Genomic DNA, 13,378 nt, shown 5'->3' with positions numbered 1-13,378 from the left:
AGGGATGATGGGAAATGGGTGAAGGCTTATTTTTTGCCAGCAGTACCGCCCACAGCTCAAAGGCAAATTTCTGATGAAATCCTGCTGCATTGCAGAGACGAGGTCCTCGAAAATGTCACAGGTTTATTGAAATCGGCACAATAATAATAATTAAAAGAACACTGGGAACGCTTTTAAAATAGATCAAAAGATGATTGGAGTGAGACTTTAAAGGATGTTCTAATATAATAATTTTGTGACGGAGTGGAGGCATGTTGGTTTAGTGCAGTGTTTTTCAACCTTTTTTGAGCCACGGCACACTTTAACCCTGACAAAAATCCCGTGGCACACCAGCATCCAAAAAAAAAAGAAAAGCAGAAATTTATGGTCTGTATTGATCGACAGTCCCCCCCCCCCCCCCCCCCCGCAATCTCACGTGGATTTTTGTGATAATTGTGGCAGAAAAAGCAGGAAATTGCGGCTGTTTTTTTCTAAGAGATGAACCACTTGTATTTTTGTTAGAACTGAGCGGCTTTATCAGCAGAATTAAGAACAAGGAAGTGAAGACTTTAACCACTTCTGATTGGTCAGACTGATGACATGTGATTAATCCTTCAAGAATGTTTGGCGGAGACAGTTAAAGGGGCGGGACTTTTCCTGACAGTTATAGCTGCAGCTAAATCGCAGCACCGTGATTCTTATCAAAATGTCTTTAATAGAATTAAATAAACACAAAGAAAAAGTAATTTTAAGATCTTTTATATTCCTTACTACTCAGTGTTTTATCAGGGCCTGTTGGGATACACAGAGAGCTGATTTCTTGGAGATGGAAAATATTTTTAGATCAGTGAATGATTTCCCACGGCGCACTTGACCATCTCCCACGGCACACTAGTGTGCCGCGGCACACTGGTTGAAAAACACTGGTTTAGTGGATGGGAGGGGTGGAGGGACTATTTCTGTTTTGGGACTGCAAGTGGGATTCACTGAAACTAAAGGTTTAAATACTCTACTGCATGTTTTGGTTGAAAACAGTCCCTTTTCAATATTTTCACCCTGTGATCTTAAACAATTAAAAACGGAAAAATAAACTTTTATCATTTGGTACATGTATTTTTGTTCTTCTACTTATGCTTTTTTATATATACGGGGTAAAGTGTGAACATTCCAGAAGATGTAGTTGCTCTTGTCTGCAGCTTGATTAGTTCAGAGTCTTATTTCTATTTATTTGTCATATGGTCATTAATGGAAGATGAGTAGCCATGGCAGCGGCATCAACTTTGAAAATTATCTCCAATATAGTAGTTCTTTTCACGCCAGTTGTTCAGGTCAACAGTTCAGATCCACAGATGATTAGATGTTAGGAGGCAAACTAATATTTCACAGCAATTCTGTAAATGAGCAAGGCATTAGTAAAGCTCTTTTTGTATGGAATTTCAAACATGGTTATCACTCAAAATAACAAAAAAAAAAAAAGCAATAAATATAATCCAATTTTATATTGGAGTGTGTGTGTCTGTTACTGTAATTTTACACTGCTGCTTTGGAGCTGTACTCCATAAATACTAAAACAGGAATTCCAGCTGTAAAAGGGAAAACAAAGACAGTTATGCATGTTTTACTTTTATTTATTTTATTTTTTTTCCCCCCACACAGCTCAAGATTTCTAACCTGAAAAATTGATGAATTTGGAATTGTTGCAATTGATTTTCTTTGGAGCTCAGTCACAATACACATTTTCATGGTTTTTATTGTTCCAGGATTTTATCCACGCATGCACAATGAAAATCACTAAAAGTTGAAAATGGAGTTTGCATAGGTTTGACAAATGTTGTAAATGAAGCTGAATGATAATAGGAATCATTACTTTCTAAAGTAGAGATTAGATTTTAAAGATGCAATTAATATTCTTTCTTTCTAGATTGTGTACTGCTCCAGATAATCAACTGCTTCAGTGAATAAATAAACATTTGCAAGAAATTAAATGAGCATACTAATTAATGACAGGTTGAATGAATAGACTGTAAGGATTCTTTATTCCCCTCTTTCTCAGTAGAGAATTCATTGCCAGGTTGAGTGAACATCGACAGAGTAACACTTATTCTCGCCATCACACCAATGGAAATCAATTGGGTGGTAATTGCAGTATTTGACCCCTCTTCTGTCTCCACCGCATCCCATCTTCTCTCTGTCCATAGATCCAGCTCAGTCTCACCATAAAGATGTGTCTGAGATGGTCAATTCATTTTATACATCAGGCATTTTTCCTGAAACTGAACACGACTAATGTGACATATTTTAGCCAGCCTGATCAAATCGGAGAAGCAGATGAAAGACAAACTGGAAAAGGAGAACAGGGGAGTGCGGACTGTTTTAACAAATGCTGGGAAAACAAACAGTGAATGAAGATGTAAAGGCGTTCAGACAAACCTCGGTGCAGCGGCCATCTGTGCTTGTGTTTTTGTGTGTTTTCGTCTGTGTTTGGGTTGGAGATGGCTGGTCAGATGGGTAATGGGTGACCCTTCCTCCCTGGCATGGTTCTGTCGTCACAGCAATATTAATCTTCCTACATCATCCCCTCTCTGAACTGACAGTTAGCCTCCTGGGGCTCCGCAGACACATGCATAGACACTCAAACAAAGACACTCAGACTGATGACAAATAAACACACACAAACGTACACTTAGGCACTGATGCATAAGATGGTGGCAATGATGAATGGGGATGCTCTAAAGATCTCTTTAATAAGTGTGAGGCAGGACCTCTTGAAGGGTAAAGCAGAGGAAGGAGGCTTACAGAGTTGTTGTACTTACCCACACTTGACTGCATTTACCTTTAATAAGGTCCACAGGTTAAAAACTGAACTAAAGTAAGAGATGAATGAATAAAACAGCCTTTAGTAAAAGATTAATTTGCTGATTTCATTTAAAAATAGAATTTATGAAATCAATAAAGGTGCATCTTTCCTTTGTAGGGCAGCGAAAATATAAACTGTAAGAGCACCTATGGCTGAAAAAAACCCAGCTACATTAAGTGATTTTTTTCTTTTCTTTTTGTCATAAATATATGGAAACAGGAAGCTAAATGATCTGCAGAGGATTCTAAGATTAATGAAACTGTCATGAGTAGAAATTTTAAAGAGGTGACACCTGTTGAATTAGTGCATGTGAGTGTTTGCACGGAGAAGACGGAGGTGTCAGATGTGAGAACCAGGAGTCGGCTTGGGAGATCAATCAGAACAAAGTGACATCTGAGACAGCATGCTTACAGTCGACACTTATAAGACCTAACAAATCCAATTCAAACCTAAAAGATGTAATACTTTTATTTGATATATTATGTAACCAAGTTATTGAAGTTGTTAGAACTAAAATTTGCATAACTACATGAGCATTTTTAGACCTTACTTGGCTTATTTATGCAATTAGATTAAAAAGTTTTTCTTCTTTTCAAGTAAAATTGTGCAGTTCTACTTGTGATCTTTGTCTGTTTAACAATCAGGCTGGTGTGTGCATGTAAATGTACTTGTAGTAGGGACAAGGGGTGCCTCTGTCATGTAGTCCCTCTCATCTGTCAAGCAGTTTGTATTTGCATGTCTTTATCTTGTAGTCAGAGTGTACTCCGCTCTCAGAGGATTCAACGTTTTGTTTTTTGTGTGTGTTTTTCCTCTATCTGTTAAGAGTTGGTCATGGAAGGACGGCTTCTGTGTTGTCTGACAGCTGCTGCTGCATGCTTTTTTTCCCTCCCTCCCTCCCTCTTATCCCCCTCTCCTCCTCGTTTAAACACGTGTCCTTATTTCTAAACTATCTATCATGCTGGCAGGGCCAGTGGGGCCTTTAAACTGTGGGATTGGCACTTTCTCAGCTGCTCAGCTGGAAAAGGGGGTTGCTTGCAGACGAAGACATAAGTGGCGGGCCAGCCTGCTGTAGGCAGAAGGAACAGGCGATAGTCTGTCTGAATGCAGGTGGACTGACAACACTCCTTTACACAGCAAGTGTGCATTTTCTTTGAAGTGAGTGCAGTGAAGCTTTTCCGTAAAACTACGTTCACTCCAGGATGTGATGTTCGTTGTTTAATGGGTGTTTAGGCCGTGGTGTTCATATTGGACTGTCCCTACCAGATGCAAGCCCATTGTACATACACTTGGAAGATGCCCGGTGTGAAATATCGAAGCAGTGCAAATCTTAAAAATCTTTCTCCTGGCTTTTACTTTCACAGCTTCGGCTGAAAGACTTGGAGTCACATAATTCCAGCCTGACACAAACCGCAATTATTAATTTCAGTTTCATCAATTTTCAAACGGTTAGCACTTCTGTGAATTAAAAGGGATGCTATCTAATCGTCACCACAAAATCAGAGTCCCCTATTGGTCAAAGCTCAACTGGTTTAACTGGCAATGCGCATTTAATGGACGCTCATTTTGATCGCAGATCCTAAAAAAGCGTCTTAAACTTGTTTAGCCACGCATGAACGTGGGAGTTTTGAACGTGGAAGTCCGAAACGTGATTATACGCACGTGTTTAGATAGACTATTCATTGGAAGTGGTTGCTTGAACACGTGTTGTAGAGCCTAGTCTGATTGTAGCTTGAGGCATTCTGATCATGGAATCCTCCATTTTTCCCTTGTTGGATGAAAAGCTTCACATTTCTCAGTAAACGGCAAGGATTTTCTTTTAGAAAATTAGACTGAGAAAAGTTTACGGTTATCAGAGAGGACTGTGAAACAGATTGTGTAGATTCCAGGGATGTTTACAGCAAATGAGACGACAAACTCTCACTTTGAGGGAGAGGTGTCTGATAAGACGGGAACGTGGTGACAACATCTGCGTGCATCTGCACCGAGATGGCTCATATGACAAACATGGAAAGAGAACAATGCAGTGCTGTCAGCGGGTCCTGTCCCTGGCAGGGGGTTGGAAGTGAGCACAAAGTGTGACTTTCTCAGATGAGCAGAGAACTCGTGATGACGCCTCATACTGATGTGCACACTGAAGCACACTTAAATTTAACACATGCAGGAACGTGCACACATACTTACTAGGACCCTGGTATTAAATCTGTGACTTTACCCATCAAAGCTTCATCCCTATAAGCTGGAAGTTCAAACAGAATGGATCCATGCGTTTTAACACACACTTTAACACACACTTACATCCATTACGTTACATACGACCCATGTGTCACTTTTGGCGCTTTACATGACCCCTGTTTCTCACTCTAACACGTTGCCCTTGAGCTCTGCCATAGACCTTCTCTCTTGAGACCACAGCAGACCCATTACAGCACCATGGGTTAGTTCTACATTGCATTTGCAGTCCTTTGTGTATCTTCTGGTGCCAGATTAGTAACATTGTTAATCACATGGCCGCTAGATGTCCAGGAAGATCACTGATTTAGGCTTTCGATCAAAATAACCTTAATCTTTAGGGCCACTTTACTATCCATACCATGTCAAAATTTGGATTATTCTTCAGAAAATAAAGGAAGCAAAAATGGCTTGTTCCTAAAGAAATATGTACATATACTGTATATACATACTTTTCTATAAGAAGAATGATAAAACACTGGTAGAACTAAGCATTTTTTGTGAAAACAAAATGAATAACAAAAAAGACAAGTATTTGACCAAGAGATAAAGTGTATATTTTGACTGCAAGGCTTAATTTGCATTTCTCTGCTGAGTCTATTGCCAGAAATAAATGCTAATGGTTTTGTCACAGTGGCTGCATGTAGTGTGTAGCCTTTGAAAGCAAAAAACATCAAGCTTTATTAAAAACAATAGTTAAATCTATTTGGGCCCAAATCCTTTCAATGTAAAAATCCATTCATCTTCTATTCCTGCTTGGTCCTGTGCAGGGTCATGGGATTGCAGGAGCCAATGCCTGCTACTTCAGGATGATTGGACTATCTGAATCATCAATATCATATTTGTGAAGTGTTTTGAAATGGTAATGATTACATTTACAATCAGTCATTTATTAGTTCTTTCTTTACATATAAACCGAGGTGAACCGCATTGCACAGAGTTTCCAGAAAACATGATTTATCATAAGACTGACCTTTTCTAGTCAGCCAGTAGAGGGCGATCCATGCTTAGCAGTCCACCTGCTGTGTGTACGTGTGTGTGTGTGTTGACTCTTCTTAAACTGAGACTCATAGTTTGTGTATGAACTAATTATAAAAATTGACGGTGATAATTTTTTTGTTTTGATCTGTTTTTTTCTGTAAATAGTGGGAAGTAATTACATAGTCCACTTTGTTCATTATGTACTCCCTGGTGTTCTCACTGTCTCCCAAACCTAGAAATTGAGAATTTCAAAAGGGTCTTAAAACTGTATCTTTTAAGATTCTAAAAATGAATTATTTTGTCTATGAAACTCCTTGTATCATTTGATATATAATCTCTTTTAGCAAGTGCATCATGAATCACAAAATAATTACACGGCTTCAAAAAATAGTTTTGGGACTTGTTTACATGTATGTAGAAGGATTAAAAGTTTGAAAATATTTATAATTTTTTAATTTTCTTAACTTGTTACGCTGTAAAATACAATGACCCATAGCTTTCAAGTCCTGATTGAGTAAAATTGCCAAAACATGCTTGAGGAACATAAAAACAATCAAAACAAGACAAATTAATTTTGTTATGTTAATTGTCACAGCTTCTATTTATCTGATTTAGAGTAGTAGACTGTACACAAGGTAACTGATGCGACACATTCTAATATTATATCAGAATGGCAACAAAATCTAAGCAACAACTAAAAGTTGAGGCATAACCCTTGTGCTATCCTAGCCACATTGGGAGTGGGGTCATCTAGACCCCACTAGACAGTGCGCTAAACCTTTTTTCTTCAATGATACGAGATCTTCACTGGTGTCCATGGATTACATGAAATCCTCTTCACCTTTATCCACCTTTGTCATGGTAGGGAAAACACGTAAATGTAAGGACCCACACTGTAATAAATCCAACTTAAATTTTTTGACTTAACAAAATCTTTTATGTTGTTATAACTATATAATCTAAGTTCTACTAATCAATTCAACAATTTAAGTCAGTTCAGCAAGTTAAGGTAGTCGTACAGTTCAACATTATTTATTGAGTTGTCTGTACTTATATATCTAAGTTGCATTTCATTACAGTGTGATAAAGTTCTGTGAACTTATCTTTTTTAATTGTGAAAGGCGGGAATGCCAACTTTTGGAGTTGGCAATGTCCACTGATTGAGTGGTTTGTTAAGAAGTGTCTGCAGAAGTTTTAACTCTTATTTAATGACATAAGTATTAGCAAGTACATAAAGTACGTTGTATCCCACAATTCCTTGCGGTGCCGATCTAACAGCAGCATCAAAGTTACACCTACTTGATTTAATTAATTTGAATGAAAGTAAAATAACTGTCTGATAACTACATGTTATTTTTAAGATGACTAAACAAAAAATATATATTTATCTTAACTGAAGCAAATAATTAAGTTAGATCAAATTAAAAAGTTTATCTTTCCAACATCCATATGTGGTCTTATAACCCTCTCATGGTGGAAAAAGTATTATCTGAGCTTCTTCATCCACTGAATCATCTTCAAATGGACACGCCATGCTGCTTCACCTCTCTGAAAACAAACCAACCTTCAACTAAACCTGCTCCAGACCAGGTTATGTTCAGAGCATGAGTTGCTATGGCAACTTGGCATATCCTGAAACACTGGAACAGAAAGCTGAGGTTATCAACTTCCTTAGCCTCAAACTTACCGTTATAACTATAACCTGCTTTCTGGAACACCCCCAGGGCTTCAGCCATTTTGTAAACAACGTTTTGGTGAACCGGGCCTTAGCCCCGCCCATGGCAACTAAGACTCATGGGAAGTGTTGATTCCCACACCTTGAGTTAGAGAGCTGTGAACAGAAGTGACGCTCATGTTGTTGCAGTTATAGAGTATGGACAAATTTAAATATCTGTCCTGCTGCACACATGCAGGTAAGTAGTAACTGCTCACCTGTGTCCCAATGATCTTGAAAAGATCTGGGTTGCATATGGAAATGTGGCAGGGTAAAAATTATGTGTAATTATGATGCTGTATTCAAAGTCAACAGCAGAGATGCTCTTAAAACTCAACTTTAAGTTATTTCAACCTTTGGTGAAGTCACCAGTAATCTGAATTTATAGTTGTTACACCCTAAAACATTAAGTTTGTACATCTAAGCCTGAGTTTTGAAAAATTAAGATTCAGAATTAGGATTACGTGACATTTTAGGTCACTGTAACTTACATCTGAGTTGGTCAAAATTACGATTCAAAGTTAATCCAACTTGAACTTTTAAGTTCATACAATTTACAACTGAGTTAGAAGAACTTAGATAAATGAGTTTGAAAACTCCAACACAAAACTTAAAATATTGAGTTTAGGTCCTTAACTCAAAATTTTACCGGTTTGTTGCCTTACAATTTTAAGTTCTACCAACTTTTCTTTTTTTGCAGTGCAGGTCTTCTGGACCCCATTGGATGGCACATTGCAGGCAAACACCTGGCCAGAATCTTCTGTATAGAAAAACGCTATACCTCTTTCAAATTTCTCCTTTTGCCCCTGGTGCCCAACCAGCATTGTCTTTTAAAAACCGTACTTTATTACTTTTATTACTTTAGTACTTTATTTTTTCAAACTTAGCAAAATTGTGTCTATTTCTCAAAACCTTCCTGTTCACTCTTTGACTGAAGCCTTTTATAAAGTTATTAAAAATATTACAAACATACCTATTGACTCAGATAATGTTCATATACAAACAAGTCAACAAGGACATAATACAACTAACATTCACTCACGCATATATGCATTCAGACTAACACATGTTAAACATTTCATTCAGTCACGCAAACTTTTGTGTAAAGGTGAGAAAGCACCTGTGCTCGAGTGAGTGTTTCTGTTCTTCTGAGGTGGATAATGGAATGTACACTATGCACACTAAGACCCCCGCTGCAGCAGTAGCGGCAGCCAGGACCCCCCCCTCCAACACCTGCATGGTAGCAGATGGAGAACAACCGCCTGCTGAGCAATAACATCCGCCACCCAGGCCAGGACCAGCAGGACCGCCACAGGGGCCCCCAATGCCACAGAGCAGGGAGACACAGGGGGACAGAGAGTGCAAGATTCAGCCCAACCAGAAGAGCAGCCCCCCCACCGCATCAGGAGGGCTCAACGCGGGGCCCCGCCCCAGGAGAGCACCCCCTGCTCCAGACCTGCACCCCACCGCCAAGGAGTCCTGAGCATCCCCCCACCTAAACCCCAGGCACGAGCCAGGCCCCCCCGATGTAGACCCGCTCCAGGCAGCCACCCATCCAGCCCACTGTTGGTCTGGGAGAGAGCAAGGCAGAGGGCCGGCCACCCCTGCCCAGGAGGACGACCCCCAAGAGAATTGGGGGGGTCCTCAAGGAGCATTGTAAACAAGGCCCAGAAACAAGGCCAAGAAAACTCATATTAAATAATTTGCTGCACAAGGAAAGGGTGATCACTGTTGAGAATGTGTTCAGAAAATGTTTGCAGTCAGACTAAAACAAAAAATTGTGTCTCTGAAAACCAGGACTGTAAGGTTAAACTGTGGCACTGTCAAACAAAAAGAATAACTGAGGAAAAGAGAAAGGGCTTGTATACAGATATTACTTACAGTCAGCAGACAGTCCAAATGTGAATGCTAGAGGATGTTGTACCTATGATAAATTTACTCTTTCAGTTCACAGGGTACCCCTGAAGTTTTCCTTTTTTCTCACCAAGACATCCTCATAAACATTCATGCCTTTCACGCATTCCCCCTCCATCTCTCCACAACCCAGTATACTAAAGGCCCATACACACCGGGATGAATATTCGCCAGCGTTTTTCGCCACGTTTTTTGTGTTAACACCCAGGCGATTTTCGCTGACGATGAGCCGAGCGAACATGCAATTTCATTCCCTGACGTTATTTTTATTTTTATTTTTTATTTTTACTTGTCCTGTCCAACAGCTAGGCAGGCAGATGAGAGCTGAGGGCCTCTTGTGTTGGACATATTTTACTTTAACAAGAGGGGTTATTAATCTTCAGACAAACCAAAGGTATGTCTGAATAAACCCCTTTTGTAATTGAGGCCAAACTTTATTAATTTCAAACATGTCTGAAAATCTTTGGTGTTGGACCGGACGGAAAAGGAAAGAGGGGAAGAAGAGAGAGGGATGTTAGAGAGGGGGGGGGGGGTGATAGTGAGAGGGGGGGTAAGACCATGATGCAGCATAGAGCAGACAGGTTTACTGGTTGTTTATCATTACGGTACGGTTCAAATGTAGTACAAAAAGGGCGGGGCCTGTCCACACACACTCAAATGTTATCAACACACCTGCTAGCTGCAAAAATGTCCACATGTCAACATGTACACAAAACAGATAGTGTTCACAAATGCATACCTATGCCTTTAAACCAACTAGTGTGAAATCTTTCATTCATTCAATCATGCAAACTATTAGTGCAAAGGTGAGCTAACACCTGTGTTCAGGTGAGTGTTTATGTTCTTCTAAAATGGATGGTGGAATGTGAAAAGAAGGAGGAGGAGCGCCCAGCCACCCCCACACCCAGACCCCCGCCGCAGCAGCAGTGGCAGCCGGAATCCCCCCAACGCCACACGGGAACAGGCAGGGAACAACCGCCCCCCGGGCGACCAAGACCGCCACCCAGGGCCAGCAGGACCGCCGCGAGGCCCCTAGAGCCAGAGAGCACGGAGGCGCGGAGGGAAAGAGAGCGCCGCCCCAGCCCAACCAGGAAAGCAGCCCCCCCGCCGCGCCGGGAGAGCCCAACGCAGGGCCCCACCGGAGAAGGACGGCCACAGCCCCAGACGAGCACCCCACCACCACCCATGAGGTGGTGGTGGGGTGTTCCGGGCATCCCCCCGCCCCAACCCCAGGTACGAGCCAGGACCCCCCAATGGAGACCCGCTCCGCACTCCAGGCATCCACCCACCCGGCCCACGGTTGGTCCAGGGAGGAGCAAGGCAGGGACCCGCCGCCCCCGCCCAGGAAGGGGGAACCCCGGGGAAAAAAGGGGGCCCACAAGGGGTGTTGTAAATATGGCCCAACCAGGCTCGGCCACTGTTGGAAGTTTGGCGGGGCCCAGCGCTCAGGGGCAAGGACCAGGACCCACCCCCCAGGGACACGAACACCCCCGGCTCAGGTGTAATGTGAACCCCCCCACCGTGCGGAGAGAGCACCGCCGGGCCCAGGAAGCCGGCACCCAGGGGACACGGCCGCCGTCACCAAGGGGCCCCCACCCCCCACCAGGGAAGGGGTAGGGGACAGATGGATCCAGGTCCCACTTTCCTTGCAAAATGTGTGTGCGTGTATGTGTGTGTGTTTATGTTGGAATGTATATATTGAAGGGGGAGGGGTGTGTGTACTAAGGGGGGTGCAGTTAAAATTGGCGAGTAGGGCACTAAGGGGACATCTCCTGATTACTCACAGTGATGTCCCCTCACCCTCCCCACCAAGGGGCCCTAAATGTCTAAGGTGCGGTTAAAATTGGCGGGTAGGGTGCTAGGAGGACATCTGCTGCTTGCTGGCAGTGATGTCCAAGCACCCCCCCCTACCAAGGACCCTACATGTCTAAGGTGCAAATAAAACCGAAAGAGGGGGGCCCACTCCATACAGCAACCCCAAGGCGCATCGCAGGCTAGATTCCCCACCCCCTCACCCTAATATGATGTTATATGAGGAGGGGGTAAGTTGGGGACAGCTGGTAGACTGTCCCCCGGTGGTCAAACAGCTGTCCCCCAGCACCCCCCCCCAGCAAACGGGCCAGGCCCACCCAGCCCAGGGGCCCCACCCCCGGAGGCGCCGACACCCCAGGCCCGGCACCACCCACCCCACACAGAGAGAGAGGAGCCAGAAAGCGTCGCCCCCCCCCCGGAGCACCGATTGCCTCAGCGGAGACCCCGACCCGTCAGCCCCCCCGCCCCGTACCAATAATGCCCCTGCCCTCCCCCCCAGAACACCCCCCACAGGACCGGGCCGACAAGCCCCCCACCCCAGACCCCGCAGCCGAAGCGGATGACACCCAGAGCAACCGGGGGCCCCGAGAGGGTTGTCCCGTCCCGTCCCAGAGCCAGGGAAGGGCCGATCCCAGCCCCAGGCGCAAATGGGCAGGCCATCCAGCGCTGCTGCCCCCCCCCCCCCCCCCCCCCCGAGCAGGCCCCCCCGCCAACCCCCCCCAGCACAGGCAAAGGGACCACCCCCCCAAGCCAAGCCAGACCACCACCCCACCCCCCCACCACGCACCCCCACACCCAAGCCCAGAGGACCACGCAGCGCCCCAGCCCGTCCCACCCAGGCACCGGACCCGACCCCTCGACAAACGGAGTTCCCACCGCCCCGCCAGGCACCGGAGGCCCCGACCCCCACCCCAAACCACGGCAGAAGGGCAAGGAGCAGCGACGACCAAGCACCCCACCCCCTAAGTCATGGAGTCAACCACAGGAGACCAGAGAGACTGAATTCTTTCAAAAAACATGAATATTTCCTTCACCAGTAGCTCCAGCTCCAGTTCCAGCGATGAAGAAATTATTGTTCTGTTGAATGATGAAAGACGCCGGAAAAGACGCTGATTTTGGGTACATCCCATAGTTACGAGAAGAGAAGAACATGGGGAGTTTTATTGACTGGTACAAGAGCTGAAAATGTATCATGAGCGTTTTCGGGGATATTTTAAAATGTCCGTCAGTGAGTGCATCTTCTTCGTCTTATTTCTTCACGGCAGTGTAGACGCTACTTGGCGTGTATCTTCTTCGCCGTGACGTATGTGTGCTCACCAAGACAGTTTTGTGTTTGAGCGCCCCCAAGTTGTGTTTTACTGTAACTTCAGAAGCTCCAGACACGTGTGCAAAAGCGGCATTCTCATTGGTCGTATAGTTTTTGACGCGGCGCGTCAAACCAAAAAAACGAACCCGAGGCGTTTTTTAAAAAATGACGCTTTTACGCGTGGCGTTTTTCGCGTCAGTGTTCACACTCACATTGGTGCCCTTTGTTTAGTCACGAAGCGTTAAACGTTGGCAAATATCGCGCGCGAAATTCGTACGGGTGTGTACGGGCCTTAACTCTCGAAGAACCTCTCGTCTTCCAGCCAGAGCACACATGACTAATGCAGTAAAGCCACTTTTTGCCTTGCTCTTCATGAGCCTACCACTGCTCCATATGGTTCATCCATCTTAGTGTCTGTGTTTTTAATACATTTGTTACTTGTGGACGTGAATGTTTAGGATTAGAATTGATCATGAATTGGAAAAAATAAATACCCAGTCAGAACTGGCGTGCTGTGACAGGACCTTCAAAACCTGATTTGGATAAAAAACATGGCAAAGTTAAAGTGTTTGGAAGAACTGGACAT

Source organism: Oryzias latipes, chromosome 7 (genome assembly GCF_053564925.1).
Source record: "Oryzias latipes strain Hd-rR chromosome 7, Olatipes_Hd-rR_3.1".
Taxonomy (NCBI): domain Eukaryota; kingdom Metazoa; phylum Chordata; class Actinopteri; order Beloniformes; family Adrianichthyidae; genus Oryzias; species Oryzias latipes.
The sequence above is the reverse complement of the archived record's forward strand: the minus strand, read 5'-3'. Positions refer to the sequence as shown.